This window comes from Mesocricetus auratus, unplaced genomic scaffold (genome assembly GCF_017639785.1).
Source record: "Mesocricetus auratus isolate SY011 unplaced genomic scaffold, BCM_Maur_2.0 Super-Scaffold_100018, whole genome shotgun sequence".
Taxonomy (NCBI): Eukaryota; Metazoa; Chordata; class Mammalia; order Rodentia; family Cricetidae; genus Mesocricetus; species Mesocricetus auratus.
This window is the reverse complement of record NW_024429199.1, coordinates 13297805-13318471: the sequence shown is the minus strand read 5'-3', so window position 1 is coordinate 13318471 and position 20667 is coordinate 13297805. Positions and strand designations below refer to the sequence as shown.

Here is a 20667-nt window from a genome sequence, read left to right as displayed (position 1 = left end):
ACACACACTTGGCAAGTATTTTTTTTCCTATTTATTCATCCAATTCTGTCATCTACAAAAAATTTGACCTACTAAATGATGTTACTAAAAGCTCACACCATTCTCTATTTATGGTTTTGCTTTAAATCTACCATTCTCAACATGTGGGTCATGACCCTTTTGAGAACTGACCAATCCTTTTCCAGGAGTCACCTAAGACAATCTGCATATTAGATATTTACATTATTATTCATAACAGTAGCAAAATTACAGTTATAAAATAGCATCGAAAATAAAGTTATAGTTGTGGGTCACCACACCATGAGGAACTGTACTGAGAGGTCTCAGCCTTAGGAAGGTTGAGAACCACCTCTTTAAATGGTTGAAATTAATAAAATGTCATGCTAAATATGTATCACACTTTGCAGGAATTGCTTTGCTTCTTTTACAAAGCAATCATTTCAGTTGAGGTTATGAAAGAAGATTGCATTATTCCTTAAAATACAAAGTTTTTGAAGTGCTAAAATTGTAACTTCACTTATGAAATGGAGGTGTACTGAACAGTATATTCAATGTATTCAAGATATGTATTGTGTTTATAACAGCCATATTGCCCTTAACGCATACATGTATATAGAGAGAAGCTGACATTCCTACCTAGTTTGGTACAAATTAAAGGACTTTCTACTTTCAGGTAAATTCTTAAACAAGACTGCTCTTTAGTGCATGGCAACCTTAGAGGAGGAACACAAGCCTGACTGTAGAACTCAGTCTCCTCTGCTACCATTCCTATAAATGCAAATGTCTACTCTTCTAGACTGGGCTGGGAAGCAATCTTAAGCCACTCATTTTAAAAGATGCTTGATCAGGTGACAATGAGTTAAATATGACACATGTTGAAGCCCACTTCCAAACATCAGAAGTCTTCTCATAAAACAGTTCTTGGGCCTGGTGATAGAATTCAGTGGTAGGAAACACACTTAAAAATGCTCAAGGTGCTGGGTTTGATGCCCAGTAGATGAAAAATTCTTATGTAACCAGGACCATTAGTCTGCTTGAGAACAACTCATTGTGAAGGAACGTCTCATTTCTGTTAAAGCCATTTTATTAGTCTCCAGATTTATGTAGAACAGTTAGATTAAAATGCCCTAAGAGCTAACAATAAAATAATATTTGAATAAAGAACTAATTTTTAGCAGAGGCTTGGCACTTTATTGCATCTCCCAAATATACTTCCATGAAATATCCCATTCATAAGCTTCTCGGGGTTAGCCGTGAACCACTTAAAATGACACTGTGAGTTTTCGGTTGGCCCGTGGAGAGGCAGCACTTTCCAAAGCAGAGGTTCTGCCTCAATGACGAATGAGGTTTTAGAAGTATTTGCCAAGATGAGATAAATGTAAATGTTCTCTAGGCTGGTTGGGTTTCTAGGGATAACAAGATACATTTCAGTTTCTTTAAAACATAAATTAGAATGTATTTTAATAGTGCCTGGCCCACCATTGCTTCTCATCAACATCCAATGAATGTGAACAACAAAGAAAGAAAAAGAATCACTAAACCTCCTCAGAATGAACACCTTTCAGGTCTCCTACCCAAACTTCATTTAGGGCCTTGTTCATTATGAACCCTGCTTCATGAAATATTCCCTCCTATCTGCCAAACCTTAGAACAAGCCCTGTAAAAATATGGGGCAGATAAACAGTGGCCGTCTTACATAATGAGATGTCCTTGCCAAATGGGAGTAAAAGAAGACAAGAAACCCGCCTCCCACTGAGCGACATGTTCCAGGCCTAGCGAGCCTGAAACACCATCATTCATGGCATAGTCTGGCTCCCGGCAGAAGCCAGACTTGATGTTGGGCTACCGGAGAGGAGAACCCTCCAAAGCACAGAGGCATCAGCCATCTCCTGTCTCCTGCTGTTGGAGTGTGACGGTAACATGGGCAAAGATTCTGCCATCATCACCTGTACCACCACACCTGATCTTGGGTGGTACTTTTGTGCATGATAGGCAAGCATTCTACCCTCGGAGCTGCATCCTCCATCCTCAATTATGTTGTCTGAACCACAGAAGGTTTCCATGGAGAGAAATCACAATGACAAGATGAGTCAACCTAGAGAAGCCATCAGCACCTATTAATCTCGGTCCTCAAAGGGGATACTTCTCCGAACACGGTTCTTATGACAGCTAATGAGCTCTCACTTTTTAGCAGCATCCTTTACTGCATGTGGACGCCTCCATACATTCCGTTGTCCTATGCCTCAGCTTCTCCTCAAGTTAAGATTAGATCACCACCCATTTTGCACTGTCGCTAAAGGTATGAAATGAATTAATTTGATAAAGTTGTGGAAACCGTGTCTGGCACTCTTAGTGAAGGGCCTTGTAACTGCTCAATCAGTAACCAAAGCAAGCCCAGACTCCAGGCACGAAACAACATCACACTCCATCAGGAAAAGCGGGACACCGCAGAAAGGAGAGACAAACAGTTCTATCTGTTACAAGCATCTTCTCTTAAATATACAAACTATTTCTGGGCATTGTGGCATGCCGGGTCCCCCCACAGGTAGGGCTGGGGAAGGGCCAGTCCAGCCGTCTCTTCCTGGGGCTGAGCGGGATGGTGAGTGTGGATGACTCAGAGCCCCCACCCCCTCTTCCTAGTGACCAGGGAGAAACACACCCTGAGTTGGAAGACTTGATGAAGCAGGATCTCACTTTATTCCAACAGGCAGGAACTTATATAAGGTTGAGGTAGGGGATGGGAATCTTAGGATGGGGTAAGGTGACCACATGAGGAGTAAGGGCCAATAATACTCCACCAAGCTGGCAGATAGCTAGGCAGGGGGCAGTCTTACATCAGGCCTTGCTGGGTCACCCCTATGTAGGGGTTACAGGTCAGAGACAGGTCGACAAACTCTAGCCAGGCTCAGGAGGTTTTACTGGGCCTCACATTCGAGTCCTTTTAGGCCCAAAGGTGGCACACACCTTTAATCCCAGCACCCAGGAGGTAGAGGCAGGTAGATCTCTGTGAGTTTGAAGCTAGCCTGGTCTATCTAGTGAGTTCTGAAACAGTCAGGACTACTTAGTAAGATCCTGTCTTGAAAAAAAAATTTTAAGCTATTTTTCAATTAAAAATATTTAATTAATTTGAACAGTCATGATCACTGTGATCTATTTTATACGATATTAGCCTCCATCCCCACCCCGCCTTTTGAGACAAAATCTAATGTAGCCGACACTAGCTTCCAATTCACTGTGTAACTGAGAAGGACCTTGAACCCCTGACATTTCCCCCTCACCACCCCGGTAGATCTCGGGATTGCATGCCATACCCAGCTTTAAAATCCTTCTCGACCTGTTTCAAAAGCACAAACTACTAATGCAACCAGCAAAAGTTTTTGAAAACAAAATCAGAAAAACCAAGAAATAAACCCAATCCAGTGAATGATGCCACTCCTTTCCATCAGATAATACAGAGACTCACAACTGGTCAAAATGCTCAGGAGATAGCCAGGCGCTAGTGGTGCATGCCTTTAAATATTTTTGGAGGAGAAATTCAACATGTGAATCAAATTTGAGAACTACTTATTTGAATTTACTGGGTTAAAGTAAAACACAGAAGGCAGGAAACTTGTGTACTCTCTACAACTTCAAGTCCGGAGACAGAAGGCAGCGCTAACTGTGCATATTTTGTTTTGTTTTGTTTTGTTTTGTTTGCAAGACAGGGTGCTTTTTTATAGCCTTGGCTGTCCTAGAACTCACTCTATAGACCAGGCTGGCCTTGAGCTCATAGAGATCCTCTTCCACGTGCTGCCCAACTCTAACTGTGAACTTTCAAACAAATGCTATGATCCTTCATTTGGTCAGGAAGTATGACTGAAGTATATTACATTCAATGTGCTTGTGCTGAACATGACATGAAAACTGTGTGTGTTCCTGTGTGGGAGGGTCTCATGTAAGGCCAGGCTGGCCCTTAACTTGCTGTGTAGCTGAGGATGACTTTGATCTCCTGGTCTTCCCACCTCTACTTCTTAAGGGCTGGGATGCTGCCACTCCTAGCTTGGAATTGTATTTATATGGTAGTTAGCACAGACATGGTTAAGCGCCATTTATAAATTGGTTTTGTTGCTGGGAGAGGTTTGCTTGTTTTGGTTGACTTTGACACAGAGTTCCACTAAGCAACCCAGGCAGGCCTTGAACTTAAGATACTTTGCATCAGCCTCCCTAGTGCTGGGATACCAGACATGTGCATGTTGAGCCAAAACCTGGTTTTTGAGCAGACCATAACATTCTATTCTGTTAATAAAATACTTTTTAAGGCAATTGGAGGGGGGGAAAACTGTCAAATTCTCTCAAGGTTGATATTAGATCTGTCATGTTGACTTTTGTTTCTTGCTTGTCTGTTTCTGTGGTGCTAGGGATGGAACCTAAGGCCTTGTGTGTGCTGCAGAAGCACTCTGTCACTGAACAGCATGCCTGTGTTGGACATCTTTTTTGTTGTTTTTGTTTGTTCGAGACAGGGTTTCTCTGTATTGCTTTGGAGGCTGTCCTGGAACTCGCTCTGTAGACCAGCCAGGCCCCGAACTCACAGAGATCTGCTTGCCTCTGCCTCCCGAGTGCTGGGATTAAAGACATGTGCCACCAACGCCAGGCTGTGTTGGACATCTTGACAGATATATCGGTTGAAATGTTTTTTGTACTTCTTATTTCTAGATCAGAAAATATGGGATAGCAGGTTATTCTGGATCATTCCCCATCTGATTTTTGACACAGATTATCTCAGTGAACGAAGAACTCTCCGAGTCAGCTAGACTATTTGAATGGAAAACCCCAGGAACCTCCTGTCTATCTCCCAGTACTGTGATTACAGGCTCAAGCCAAGACTTGGAGGTTGGACATTGAACTCAGGCCCCCAGGCTCACATAGCAAGCTCTGTACCAAGTAAGCCATGTCCTCAGCCCCAGTCACTTCCATTTTATTTCAAGTCTGCTACTCATCGACATGTAGAATATAAAAATGATATCATAGGCATTCCACAAAAGGGAATGACCAGCAGCAGATGCCGTGAGCTCACCTCCCACTTCCCAGTCTCTAGGAGGTCGATGCTTGGGTGCAACCTCTGCAAATTAAGTCTGTCCAAGAAGGTTCCCCCATCTCCCAAGGGACACTCAGCTCACCTGCCAGTCAGCTTGTCTAAATACAAAGAATACAAACCTCTCAGAACAGTTGACTAGCTAAGACAAGACGGTGATGGCTGGATGATTTCCCAGCAGCCTTACAAGCAGGATGATTTCCCAGCAGCCTCTTCGGTGTTAGCTCACCCCATTTCACGAAAAACGGGAGTCTAAAGAAACCCTTAGGAAAGGCAGGCTCACTCTGGGTGTGAACCTGAGAGAGAAGACCATGGTGTGACTTGTCGGAGTCCTTCTGTTTCATAAGCTGGCACTAGACAGGCTGGTTTCTGACAAGCTGCTGTTGTTAACTTCAAGAGGTGTCACAGGGGAACTCACTTTATCTTCCAGAGCAACCCCAGACGTCTGGAAACCACCAGTTGTTTAAAAAAAACCATTGCTAGGTAGGGAAAGGTCAGTAATATCTATACATTCCTAAATGGATATTATTCCCAACAGTCAGGGTAAATGATATTTATACAAAATATGGTATGTGTTGCTTTGAAAATGCCTTTTTTTTTAAGTAACTCATTTCACATCCATGTATGGACTGGGCTGCTGTAGAAGATGTGAAGCCGAGGGGTTGGATTTGGAACCAAATTTGTGGCCTTGTGCACAATGGCAGAAAATTCCAGTCCCAGAAATATCTCTGTGGCCAAACTACTATAAACTGCCTAGTATATTTAAGAGGGAGGAAAAACAAAAACAAAAAACAAAAACAAAGCGTAGTGGGTTTTGTTTTGTTTCGTTTTCTCCCAAGGCCCCTTTCCATTCTCATATTGCAAATTAGTAGCAAAACAGAATGGAAAACCCAGGTGCTAGGCAGAAAGTTCCAGACTTAGAATAGTCTTCCTAAAACTGGCTTACCTCCGGAAAGCCTGGAATTCCTGAGCAAGAGCTCCAAAAAGATCACCTTTCCTTTTACGTCTTTGTTTTGAGTTTCCCTGAGGCTGTTAGGAGCAGCCCATTGCTGTTGCCCAGGTGTTACCCGTTTCCTTCAGTGTTACCCTGAAGCCAGATTTCAGCTAGCCTGCTTGCTACCCGCTTTGGATTCCAAGCTTTTCCCTCCATGTGGCAGCCAGACTGCCAGCGTTCTTGCTGATTCACTGGGAACAGGCTAGAAGAGTGCAGAGCAGTGACCCGGCATCTGAAACAGGCCCTGGCGCTCACTGTAAACCCCAGCTTTGTCTAAGCTCAAGCAAAGCTTTTGGACTTTCGCATCGGCTTCTCCATCGGCATGGGAATCAGCCTGGTATTAGAGCACTTAACTTTGTTTTCTCTGATGAAGTGCTTTGAAGATGAGAAGAGTTGCGTTTATTTTGTTTGGCAACACAAATTAATGGGGTCAGAAACATGACACATCCTGTGTTTGGTGGCACTTCTTGATTTACTTGCCCTGCCTATCCCATTGCTGACACGGTCCAGTGCGTCCCAGCCTGCCACTGATGACTGTCTCCAGGTGATTTTACTTTCAGGACTTAAACTCAAAACCTTCATGATCGAGCAAACAAGGTAGGCTTTCAGGAATATGTTATAGTCATCCGTCTCTAGGCAGATTGTGGTGTCACACCCAGGGAAGCAAGTCTAACGCTTCTACTTAAGGCCAGTTATAAAGCTCAAGGTAACAAATACAACTGGAGAATCAAAATTGCAAAGCAAGCTTTCTCCATTTTTTAATTAGAAAAGTCTGAATTTGGCTAATCCCTGGAATATCTCAGGCTCAGGATAATTATATGCTTAGCAAGGAAAGCATAAACATGTTACTTGATTTTTTAAATTATATTTTGTATGTGTGCCTGAGCACGTACACGTATGTACAAGAGCTCATGCACATCCAGCCCCCTGGAACTGGAGGGACAGGTGGTTATAAACTGCCATGTGGTGCTGGGAGCCCACCCTGGCCCTCTGCAAGAAGAACAAGCGTTCTTAACCTCTGAGATATTTCTGCAACCCACAAAACTTCCATCTGTTCCCAGTGACCCCCTTGCGTTTCCTTGAAACGTAATCACATAACATTTGAAACACATATGTTGTTTTAAATAAAAAACACAAGGATTGTTGGTTTCATCTTGTCACTTTTTTTTTGCCAAGCTCATATCTCAGCTAAGAATCAGAACAAATAATTGTTATAAAATGTACATGGGCCAGAGCTCTTAACCACTGAGCCATCTCTCAGCACCATAAAGTGTGGGGTTTTTTTGTTGTTTGGTTGGTTGGTTTTGGTTTTGGTTTTGGTTTGGTTTTTTAGTCATCAAAAGTGGCCTCAAATATAAGTTTAGGAAACTATCCAAGAAGTAGAATTCAAAAGTAAAGGGGCAAGAATTTAGTTGTTCCTAATTTAGTGGCTTGTGTTCTACAATTTCTCCAGGCATTTTAGCCAACATTGTATTAACTTTGGACAAAAAAAAATCATAATTACATTTTCTAAAATACAGGGGCACCTTTTATTTATTTTAGAGTCTGAGCACCCTTTCCATTGCTTTGAGTGACTATTCCACTGTTTTGATTTCTACAACAATTTGACTCTGCTAACGGATCCAGTTTTTTGGTCACACATTGGTCTAGATTTTATGTCGTAAAGTCAGTTTTCAGGTGTGATTAAGAGTTAAGCCAGTGGGCTTTAAATGAATCAGATTGGCATTCCTAATGTGCTCGGGCTTATATTAGATACTTTTCTCAAAGCTGTAATTAAAATACCTGAAAGGAGTGACTTAACAGAAGAGAACTTTCTTTTGGCTCACACTCAGAAAGGGTATAGCCCAGCAAGGCAAGGAAGACACAGCAGAATTCCAGGCAGCAGATACGTGTGGACAGGCACCTTCACATCTCTGCACCAGGAATGAGAGAGCTTGTGCCAAAGCTGTAGGGCAGACCATAGGTCCCAGAGTCCACTCCTAGCAAACCAACTTCCTGCAAATCCCACAAACTCCTGAAACAGCTCCCAGCTAGGGACCAAGTGTTAAAACACTGCAGACTGCAGGGGGCAGTTCACACTCAAACCACAGCCTATGTGCCCTGGCCCTATTGGTCCTGTCTTGTTTTCCTGGAGAACCAAGAGTAGTGAAACTGCCTTTTCTTCTTTCCTTTTTCCCCTGGAGTTTTTCCCTTGGCTTTCACCCTTCCACACCTCCTTGGATGACATAAATGGTTAAGAAACATAGACCAGGAGGGTAAAGGGAACATCAAAAACAAAGAGAAGAGACAAGTTGTCATTATGCTCATGTGTTGGCTATGCCTATGGAAGGGCATCCTGTGGCCTTGGTTGTGTTTATGGAAGGACATCCTGTGTATCACCAACAAAGAGGAAAAGGTGAATGTGACCCAGGCAGTGAAGTCTGTACAGAGAAGAACAAAACACAGTTGAATACAAACACACTCTCGTTGTTCATGGAAATTGTATAGGTTTTCAAAATTGTGCTAGTCACAGACTTTTAGTATTGCGATTGATCTCAAATCACAGACTTCATTTATTTGCTGTATAGCCCATGCCAAGTAAATGTTGTGTGCCTTGGGGAAAAGCTTATATCCTAGCCATTTCAGTGTAGCTGCTTGACATAGGCCATTCCTACTGGGATGACTAAGCCTTGCTTGGGCTAATTGAGAATAAAAGTGTCACACTAGGAACCCCATTGATATCTCAATGTCAGAGGCTCACAGCTCATCCTGCTAAAGGACTGTCCAGGGAGGCTGTTTCTGCTGTGTCATCACTCTTTTGTGATTACCAGGTCAGCTGTGCTTTTTATACAAAGTAACACAAAGTCAAGGCAAACCAAAGGGTAGAGATCAAAGACTTGAAATTTCCAGAGCTCACTAAGTGTAGTGGTTCATGTCTATAATCTCAGGACTTGGGGTGGGGGGGAGTTGCAGCAGGAGGACTACTGTAAGTTTAAGGCAAGCCTAGGCTGTATAGAGAGTACCAAGCCAGCTGTCTACCATGGCAAGACCCTGTCTTAACTACTACCCTCCCAACCACCTTCACGTCCCACCAGAAGAAAAGGAGAACAAAAAACCTTTCCACCTTTTACAATCTCTAGAGTAGAAAGTAGAGTGATGTTTGGACATCACAAGAATTCCTTCCAGTATTCAAATATGCAGATGTGAGCCTTGCATAGCAGGTCAAAAAGGGTCGGTGTAGACTATACAAATTGAGTAGCAATGTCTGCCCAAGTGAGCCAGTCTATATTCATGTATATGCCTGTAAAGTTTAATGGTAAAGCAAACTATACTTCTCAGCATAAGAGGGATCTGGTACTTGGCACAGGCTCGAAGTGGAATGCTAGAATATTTCTCCCAAACATTCTCAAAGTTAATGTTGAAAATGTGTTTTTGAATACATAGAGAAAAGAATTTAACTCGCTGTGGGTGTTTGAATGAGATAACTTTTGAGTGCATTCTACATACCAAACTTCGTTATTATGTCTGGTCTTGAAATACTGAAGTGGTACTCTTGTAGACTTCATACAATAGCCAATGTAAAGACCAGCAAGTTTCAGTAATATGCCTATTCCACATTATAAACAAGCCAACATAGCTAAGCAGTTACTCATTTCTTTTTTTTTTTCTTGTTTCTATCAATCCAAAAAAGAAATAAGGGTCATCTTTTTTGCATAATGATTTACATAATATCATATACCAAGCTATTATGTTGGGCTCACAATATACAAATTATATTGAGTTCATTTGAATATTTTTGTCTTCAAGCAAAAGTAAAATATATCTTCACATGTTACAGACAAACTTTAAAAGAGCATGACAGTTTGGGACTTGGCAAAAATACTTTTCAATGAGAGTGCTAGTTTGCTTCCTGAGAACCATGATGTCTTTACCTGGTATGCAGATGGCAGGAGGACCCATTGGAGGAACGACTAAATTACTCATCAGACTCTAGCCTCCTGTGTGCTGGTATTACAGCCTGCCCGACCAGGCTTGGCTGTACAAAGGTCTTGACCAAGTTAAGAGCTACACTGATATTTATTCTGAGGAAGCAGGGAATTTTATAACCATCAGATACAAACTGAAAGGAAATAACCTTGTCTATTAAGGTATTTGTAGGTTTCTCTCTCTTAGTCACTGTTCTGTTGCTGGGATAAGACACCATGACCAAGGAAGCTCTTACAAAAGGAAACATTTAACCGGGGAGCTTGCTTATGGTTTCAGAGGTTTAGTAGTGTCATCATGGTGGGGTACACGGCAGCATGCAGGTGTGATGTTGAAGACATAGCTGAGGGCTTCTGATCTAGAGAGAGAGGGAGAGAGAGAGAGAGAGAGAGAGAGAGAGAGAGAGAGAGAGAGAGAGAGAGAGAGAGAGAGAGAGAGAGAGAGAGAGAGCCTGTGCCTAGCATGAGATTTTGAAACCGCAAAGTCAACCCACAGTGATACACTTCCTCCAGCAAGGCCACAGCTCCTAATCCTTGTAATCTTTTCAAATAGTACTTCCTGGTGACTAAGCATTCAAATATATGAGCCTGTGGGGAATATACTTATTCAAGCCACCACAGTCCTCATCTCTCCGTGTCAGTGACATTGGATACTGAATGGCTTGATAATAGGGTATATCTTTCATAAATTTGGCATCATTACTGGCTACTATGCTTTTCTTGGTTTGGTTTTGCTCCTTGTTTTGGTTTTTCAGATGGTGTCTCAGTCTGACCTTGGACTCTTCCCTTCATCTCTCCTGATTTGGGATGTACCACCACACCCAGAGGGTTTTTTTTTCCCCCTTCAGTGCTAAGAATTGAATCTGGAGTCCCAAGCACACTGGGAAAGTTCTTTACCAGTGAACAACATCCTCACCCCCCCTATGATGTGAAAATTAGGACTAGGGGTTGCGGAATATACTTGAAAGAGTCCTGGATTCTTACCTGAAGTTTACAGCTGACTCCTTTATTTGACTGAGGAATCAAAACTAGCTTCTTCACTTTTATGCCTAAACAGGGAAGAAATTCTATTCACTTGCTCTCTCCTACTCAAATAGATTATTTAGGGAAATGAAATGATCTCTTAGGTTCTTTTAACTGATCAAGCTGTCTTAATAAATGTATTCCCCAACTCTCCTCACCTTTTCTAGAAAGAACACAGGAATATTTTTGAAGGCCGGCAGCTGTAAATATGATGGTTTTCCTTGCTTGCAGTGGGAGGCACACCCCGGATGTCTGTGGTATTATTTTACCAGGGCTATTTTCTTTTCCTTGTGGGTTATCATTCCCCACCAACCAGAGCTTGCCCTTTTATTTTCCAAATCAAACTCTGCCAAACAGTTTTGAAAGACCTGACATTGTGTTTGAGGCATGCTTTAGCTTGAAAGTTAAATCCCATCTGAGTTCTTTTTATTTGACCAAGAAAAGAGTGAAGCCTGTATGAGCACCAAGTGGGAGACAGAGCCGAGGCAGCTGTTCTTACACATCTGCCTGGATGTACTCAAGAAGTTGCATAAATGAGACAGTTTTATTTTATATTTGTTAAAATTATTGTGGTAGAAATATTATTTTTAACTACAAAGTGTAAAAATGGGTGAAGAAAATTAAAATTCTATATGTGTGTGTGTGTTTTATCTTAAATCTATATCTAAAGGATTATTAAAATACAGTAAATAAACTTAAGGATGTGAGATTGATTCCAAACTTTTTAATGAACTATAAGTGACTATGATAGTCAATATAAATTCATATTTGGGGTTTAGAAATATTAACAATGTAGGTATGAGGGTGCATACTTGTAGTCTCAACACTCAGTAGACAGAGGCAGAAGTATTTATTGCAAGATTGAAGTAATCATGGACTATACGGCAAGTTTATCAAAAAAAAAAGGGGGGTTGGGCAGGCAGGAGAAATAGTCACAATGTACAAGCTGTTTTCTGGGTGCTCAGTCTAAACATCAAGGAAAGCACTCTACACATTTCATCTTAGTCAGGCATCACAAACTCTGGCTCAGAATGTTTATGGAACCCAGAGGTGGTGGCACACACATTTGATTCTAGGACTCAGGGGCAGAGGCAGGTGTATATCTGTAATTATGAGTCTATATAGAGAGTTATAGGACATCCAGGGCTATATAGTCTCATAGAAGGAAAGAAAGAAAGAACGAATGAAAGAGAGAGAGAGAGAGAGAGAGAGAGAGAGAGAGAGAGAGAATGAAGAGAGGGAGGAGGGAGAGAGGGAGGGAAGGAGGGAGGGAGGGAAACAATGAAAGTAATTCCTCATAAAATCTCACTTCATCTAAGGACATTGAAGGAATTTCTATGACATAATCTGGTAGTGGCCTTTTTTAATTTGACTCTTTTACCGAGTAGTTATTAAGCATGTGTTACAAAGGGGAGACTTTTAAACAAGCTCTGTATTTACTAGGTTTAACTCCATCTGGAAATATGGTCTCTACACTCCCAGCTTAAAGTCTTTCTTTGTTCTTGTTTTCACTATGGTTTATTTTGATTTTCTTTTGTTTATTTGTCTTCAGACAATCTTACTATGTAATCCAAGATGTCCTAGATCTCATGATTCTCCTTCCTGAGCCTGCCAAGTACATATATTAATTTTATATGTACTAATTGTCCTAGTTAGTCTTTGGCAACTTGATTACAAGCTCAGGTTGTTTTCGAAGAATAAATTTCACTGAAAAATAGCCTCAGTAAGACCGGCCTGTAGGCAAATTATTGGAGCATTTTCTTAATTAATGATTGATATGAAACGACCCAGACACTTTAGATGGGGCCACCCCCAGGCTGATGGTCTTCAGTTATACAAGAAAGTCAGATGAGCAAGTCAGTAAGCAGTACCCTTCCATGGTTTCTGTTTCAGTTCTTGCCCTAGGTTCCTGCTTTGAGCTCCTGCCCTGACTTCACCCAATGATGGACTATAAGCTATAATACAAAATAAGCCCTTTCCTCCCCAAGTTTTGGTCATGGTCTTTATCACAGCAATAGAAACTTAAATTAGACTAATTTTATATGTGATTTTATTAATATGTATTAACTGTACATAAAGGGTTCATTATTTTCATGTATGTATATATTGTGGTTTGATTAAGAATGACCCCCATAGGCCCATATATTTGAATTACCTAGTCACCAGGGAGTGGAGCTATTTGAAAGGATTAGAAGGATTAGGGGGTATGACCTTGTTGGTCAGGCCATCCAGAGTTAACCAGATGCTTCTAAAAGACAAGAGGAGACTCGAGCTCCTGGAAATGAGTTGAGGTCTATATCCAAAATACCATATTCGGGTCCCAACAGTTATGGGAACATGGTCACACTACCAGTAGCTACATACTCTGTCTTCTCCAGCATCCATTAAATCAGTGAAAGTTCTCAAATGGGGATAAGGCTTTGTGAGGCCTTCCCCTCATCCCTGGGTGATTTTTTGTTGACTCAATCATATAGAGATCTTGTGCAGTTGCTGTGAATTCAGGAGTACAACAATTGCTCTGAATTCAAGAATAAGAACAGCCATGCCATTTCCCCATTTCCTAACTGGTGTTCCACACTAATACCCACTCACTCTAGCTCTTTCATTCTTTCCAACCCTTCCTCCTGATAGTCTCTGAACCTTGTATCTATGAGATGGGAGGATGGTAACACAGTTTAAGACATTCTCCTATCTGAGCATGATGCTAGTCTCTCTAAATCTCATTAGAGAGATTATATTAATGTTCTACAAACTCAGTGATCTTAATTTTTGGTATTATTTTAGATTTATAAAAATAATAACGCAGGTATTATGTATATCACTATGTTCACCAGTGGCGTAATGAAACAACTGATATATTGCTTTTAATTAAAATCTATGGTTTTTCTTGCCAGGCAGTGGTGGTGCACACCTTTAATCCCAGCACTCGGGAGGCAGAGGCAGGAGTTATCTCTGTGAGTTCAATGCCAGCCTAGTCAACACACCAAGTTCCAGGGCAGCTACAGCTACACATAGTTAACTCTGTATTAACAAAAAACCAACCAACCAAAAATTACCCTTAGAGGTAATTGCAGGCATAAAAATACACTAAACCTCTATGAATCTCCAGACAAGTTCTGAGGGCTATCTGTTAACTCATTTAATACTAACATAAGTTCATAAGCGGTGTAAGTGGTGTGTTTTATTTCATTTGTAATTATAAAACTGAGGCACATGGAGAGAAAGCAGGCTGCCCAAGATCACAAAGTATGAACTTACAGGATAATGATTTGAACCCAGAACATTTGCCCACCGTCACTTCTGAGGTACTTTATGTGGAATAAATCATATAGATGAGAAAGCAGAGCTCTATGTGGCCTCTCCTTAATTCATATCTTCAAACGCTTTTGTTTGTAACAGCATGACAGCAAAATATTTAATATAAAAACCTCGAAGCACTAGATTTAAAAGTGCTTTCCCAGCACTGTTTTGGAAACCTGGTGGTTTGAATTGGGCAGTTTTTCTTTCTCTTCTTTGAAACACTGTAAGACCTTAGCGGTTGGATTTGTTTCACTTAAAACATTCACCTAACAGAGCCATTATTAGTGAAGGGCCAACTTTAAATGTGTGCCCAGGACTGAAGATGCAAGAGGAGATCCAGAAACTCAAGCATGATGTAGCCTTTCCCGTTTCTAGCAGTCACCTTGCATTTAGCAATTGTTGCAGAGCATTGGTGACTCGATACCTGCTGTCAACAGCCATGTCTAGAAATCCTGCCCCAGTACCCGGCTGCAAAGGATCTTTTCAAAGCAACTATACAATAAAGAACAATGGATGATGTTATCTAATGTTATCTCCAAAGATGAGAATGTCTTACAACATACCTCCGTGTTGTAAACCGTCATGCTACACTGTTGAATCTGCCCAAGGGGAGTAACAAATGGCCCTTTCCTTAAGTCATTAAGATATTCATTGACTAGATAAGACAATCTGAATCGGACTGGAAGACGTGAGCAATACCTTTTAACTGCTCCTGTCTCTATCTTCTCCAAACTACACAGCCAAAGAGAACACTGGGGAAACAATCATGGAAGTCTAGACAAAGTCTAGAACAAGGATGGGGTGTATTCTTAGATGCATCAAAGAAACTACTTTCCTACATTGCTTAAGCTAATTTGCATATTTGTTTCCTCACCGCAATGAAATCACAAATATATTGAAACTGGTTGGCTAGCTCATCATTACACAAAGCAGTATGTAGAAACCCTTCCCCAGTTTTCCGGAAGTGCCTCCACCAATGATGCTATCCTGTACCCTTTTCAAGTAACAAGGTCTTTTAATTTAATGAATTTTGTTTGCTTGCTTGTTTATTTACTTTGAGACGTGGGCTTACCACCCTGCCCAAACTGGGTTAACTTCACTCTGTAACCCATGCAGGCCTTGAAATTATGAGCCTTCTGCTTCAAGCCTACAAGTGAGAGAGATCATAGGCTAGCATCCCAGGCTGAGGGAGAGTTTTAAAATTCACCCTTTTAAAGTTAACCTTCAATTTTTTGTTTTTGTTTTTTTTGGGAGGGGTTGTTTGTTTGGTTTGGTTTGGGTTTTTTTGTTTTTTGTTTTGTTTGTTTGTTTGTTTTTGTTTTTTTTTTTCGAGACAGGGTTTCTCTGTGGTGTTGGAGTCTGTCCTGGAGCTAGCTCTTGTAGACCAGGCTGGTCTCGAACTCACAGAGATGTGCTTGCCTCTGCCTCACAAGTGCTGGATTTAAAGGCATGTGCCACCACTGCCCGGCAACCTTCAAAATTTTTACTAAAGCAGATGTGGTGGCACATGGCTACAATAACTCAGGGAGGTGTGTGAAGGAAGATAAAGAGTTCAAAGCCAGCCTGATCTTATACACACACACACACACACACACACACACACACACACACACACACTCATACATATACACACACACACACATATATACTCACACACTCACATACTCCCACACATATACATACACAACATACTCATACACACACTCACATACTCTCATACATACATATATACACACAGAGACTCACATACACACACAGATTCACATACACACACTCACATACTCACACATACAAACACACACTCACACATACAAACACACACTCACACACTCACATACTCACACATGCACATATATACACACTCACATATACTCACATACAGACACACACATACTCACACACACACACTCACATACTCACACACACTCACATAGACTCACACATACACACACATACATACTCACATACACATACACTCACATACTGACACACACACATATTCACACACACCCATACACTCATCCACACACATACTAACATACTTACACACATACACACACAAAGAAATAAAGATGGCACCACATTTCTTCATTCTTTACAGCTGTTGATTGTTATTGGACAACTTAAGAGAAAATGCCAACAGTGAATAAGTATTAATTACATTGGTTATTTTGCAAGTACCTGGTACTGAACGTCCTATTTGCTGTTTAACCATAGGCAGGTAGGGAAGATGACAAAATTGTATGCAATGGTTAATATTAATCTTCAACTTGACGTGATCTAGAATGACCCACAAGACAAATTTCTGGGCATGTCTATTATTGGATTGGGATAAGATGAGAAAACCCATCCTAAATGTGGATGGCTCCTTTCCACGGCCTGTGAACCTGGACTGAATAGAAAGGAGAAGGTTGGCTGAGCACACCACTCATCACTCCCTGCTTCCTGACTGCAGATGCAATGTGACCAGCTGGCTCGCACCCCAGCTGCCATGACTTCCCACCATGACGGATGACCTTGGAATCACCCACCATGACGGATGACCCTGGAATCATCAGGCACAATAAAGCGTTCCCTTTGGAAGTCGCTTTTGTCAAGTATTTTGTCACAGCAACAAGAGAACTAATACATCTGACTTAAGCCACAGGACAAGACAAGCTGCTGCTTAGAAAAGATAAATGGCTTGGCTAATGCTCAATAAAAACCAGATTGCAACTTGAGCCCCTAGTCTCTCTCCTCCATGTTCTTTTCGCTCACCCTTGGATACATCCTTTGATTTAGTACTACATTTAAGAATGAATTTGAGGGCTAAGTATAACGGTACATACATTTAGTCCTGGCATTCGGGAGGCAGAGGCAGGTGGATCTCTGAGTTTGAAGCCATCCTGGTCTCTACAGCTAGGTACAGGGCAGCCAGGACTGCATAGTGACATCCTGACTAACAGATAAATAAATAGCTTAAAAAGAAAAAGAATCCAGGAGCCTTGGGTGTAGCTCAGTAGAAGAAGCACCTGACTAGCAGCCAAGAAGCCTTGGGTTAAACCCTCGGCAACCCCCACTCCCACTCCCCCAAAGAGAGAATTTCTGTAGAAGTCAAGAATTCAGTAGAGAAACTAAACTCTGGAGATTGCTATTGAGAGCAAGGTTAGCAGTTCCCTGTGTCCGTCACACCTTTCCTTTGATCAAATTGTCACCTGCCCTGCCGAGAAATGCCTCTGTGTCTGTGAACATGGCTGTGGAGGGATCACAGTGCAACTCAGAATGGATTAGGGCTGGCTGTCCCTGAAAGCAGTGCAAAGGTCACGTTCATTTTTACTCAGCAGCGCTGGAGTACCAACGTGGTGCAAGATTAGTAAAACCATTATGCAGTCTTGATTGTCCCCTACTTACAATGTATCCCAGGCTAACTTTAAAATCACAGTAATGCTCCTGCCTCAGCCTACCAAGCACTGGCATTACAGGTATGCACCCTCTCACCCCTGCCCTTACCCTGTAAGCTTGTGAATTCCTAGCAGCAGTGGTTTTGTAGACTTCACAGGGTGGAAATTTATTTTGTTTCTTAAGGTGGTGTGTTATTATCCCGGAACTCTCACCAAGAACAGAGTGTGGGAGCCAAGTCCAAAGATACATGTCTGCAATACGGCCCTTGGGAGGCTGAGACCAAAGCTCACACTGAAGGTCAAGCTGGCTGTATAACACAGTGAGGCAGGGCCTCAAAAGAAACAAGAGAAAGAAAAGGGTGCCCTGTGGCTTGTGGATGTTTGCCCTTGGAATGGAAAGATAAGTTAGAATTGAAAACGCAAAATCAAAATGCCGCTTGTTCTAGGGCAAGGTCATAGTTACAGCTTCAGAGTCTGAAGGCGCTGAAATAAAGTAACCCAGAGGACAGCACATCTCTGTAATCCCAGCCCTGGGAAGGCTGGGCCACAAAAACTCCAAGTTCTAGGTCAACTTGAGCTACATAGTATGACCTTGTCTCAAATAAACAAAAGAATTTTTTTCAAAAAAAAAAAAACTAAAAGAAAAATTTCAAAGCAACTTCACTTAAACTATGTTTGGAAGATGTATGCAACGGACCCTTGTAGAAATTTCTTCATAATTCAATAAAGAATGCAAGGTAGACAAAACACGTATTGTTGTTCCTGGGATCTGGGGTCGCGTCTGGGTCCCTAGGTATTACAGAGGAAATTGGGGTCCTCTCTTGAGGAGCTTAGTCTCATTAATAAAAGAATTTAAGAATGGACTCAAATGGAAACTCAGGGACAATTTCACTAAGGTTGAGAAGGAAACGTCTCAGGGGAGGCAAGCAGCTGCCCAGAGGAGGAGGGGAACCCAGGAGAGAAGGAGAGGAAAATTCGCCCTTTTAGCTGGTGTGAAGATCAGCCATATTGAGGACAAACAGTCACCCGACAGGGAAAAAGCCTTTGGAGAAAGAGGAAGGAAGACTAATCGTGTGGAAACCCAGGTTAAGAAAAGCATGCCTAGGGAAGAAAGGGGGAGAAGAATTTAAAGTTACACGTGTCTAGATTCAGGAGCACAAGCCAACTTACAAAGCTGCACAGCTGTGGTACATGGGTTATCTCACTAGAGAAGAGGATCCTGGGAAGGAAAAGAACAGTATCTCATTTTTAGCATGGCTTCAGGTGAGCCCACCTTCCCAGGGTTTGTCCCGTGGCCAAGAGATTGACTTGCCCCAACTGGAAGGTTAGGTTTCCACCCAGGCCAGAGAATCTACTCTCTTGACCAGGAGTTTTTTCTACTCTAACATTATCATGAACTTCACTTTAGCTCTAAATAAACTATGGATTTTTCAGGGAGGAAGATGGCAAAATTAACAGTAAACTTCAGAAAGTACTTTTACTTCTGAAAACAGGCAAAGCGGCACGTTTGTAAACCTAGCTCTTGGGATGTGAAGCAGGAGGGTCAGAAGTTCATGGTCACCCTATGGTCTACACCACTCAATGTCAGCCTCGGTTATATGAGACCCTGTCTCCATAAAAAAAAAAGTTTTACATTTAACAGATGGAAAGTATTTCTTGAATGCATAGAAACAAATATTCTCTTACCCACTTGAAAGGATCTCCGATTCTGTCTTAGAAATCTCTCGTTGAACTCTGTGTCAGTGAGCAGATCTTCTGGGGAAGAAAAAAATAAAAGAAATGCGGCACAATAAAATATAAACCCTTTTGCCTCAAACAATAAAGCCAAGTTGAGTTGGTTTGTGTTTACAAATTATGACTATTTTAACTAGCAAAGAATTCAAGACCACATCATTTTATCTATCATTATCTCTGTAAAAGGTCAGCCACAGATTATATCCTAACTTTTACTGGTAGTGATTTCTTGCCACTTCATGGTAAGCTACCCCATGAACCTTTGGGAACGAACTCCATGGAGCAATAAGTAACAGTAGCTTCCTTTCATGGCTTTGCCCTCAGAGGTCTCCCACACTGTCCATTTAATTATGACATTGCCCATTGTCTCAGTCAAGCTTCAAGGCCTTCTGAAGCGCAGGGAAAGGCATCCTAAGGAGAGTGCAGCAAAGAGAAGCTGGGTTACGTGGCACGGCTGTGTGGTGCATCCCTTAAAAATCAAAGCAAATAATACTTGACAGTGCAGACTTGGGTCATTGTCAAGGTATAAAATAGCTCTCATCTTTTTGGAATAGAAAACAGAGGTGCCAGGGTGTGGTCCTTCCTGGTTCTAGGATAACTTTTCCTCCTCATAAAATAGGTCAAAGGCACATTATGAAATTGAGTCACTAGACAACCCCTAGTCTAATCTTCTTGTCCCATTAGAAAACTAATAGTCATTAATCCTGAGTCCTGATCATGTCTCACTAGCAGTATTTGGCCCAGTGAGTGACTCCCTCCTCCTAGCGATGGTTGGGCTTTGTTCTGTCCTGTTTTGTCTCCATACGTGGCTTTCAAGACCCACCCTCTGTGCTTGCCTTCACTTGCCTCAGCCTTCGCTTCCCGGGCCACTCACACGTCTTCTGTGCCATCTCTTCACTTTGGGTAGTCTCATCCTTCTCACCCTGTGTCTTGTCTTCAACCTCGTACATAACGATGACTTTTCTACTCAAATGACTGCCGAGGCAGCCAGCAGGTTCCTCAAATGAACCAAGGAAGGCATATCAAGATCCGTTTTCCTTCAGCACCCAAAACTTCAGACCAAATACACAGGGTTGGCAACATGGCTCCTTCCTCTGTGTGGGTCCTGGGGATCAAATCCAGGTGCTCAGGCCGGGCAACAAGAACCATTCACCCACTGAGCCATCTCGCCAGACTCCAATTTGGTTTTATGAGACAAAACCT

At 41.9% G+C, this 20667-nt stretch overlaps 1 long non-coding RNA gene across 1 annotated transcript; it reads right to left on the bottom strand.

The window, feature by feature from the left end:
• Window positions 1–1133: 1133 nt before the first annotated feature.
• Window positions 1134–19483, bottom strand: LOC110341465. The gene is made up of 3 exons (XR_002383419.2): window positions 19417–19483; window positions 18901–18949; window positions 1134–1406 (listed from the first exon to the last, which is right to left on the bottom strand). It is a non-coding gene; the product is annotated as an uncharacterized LOC110341465 (long non-coding RNA).
• Window positions 19484–20667: the final 1184 nt, after the last annotated feature.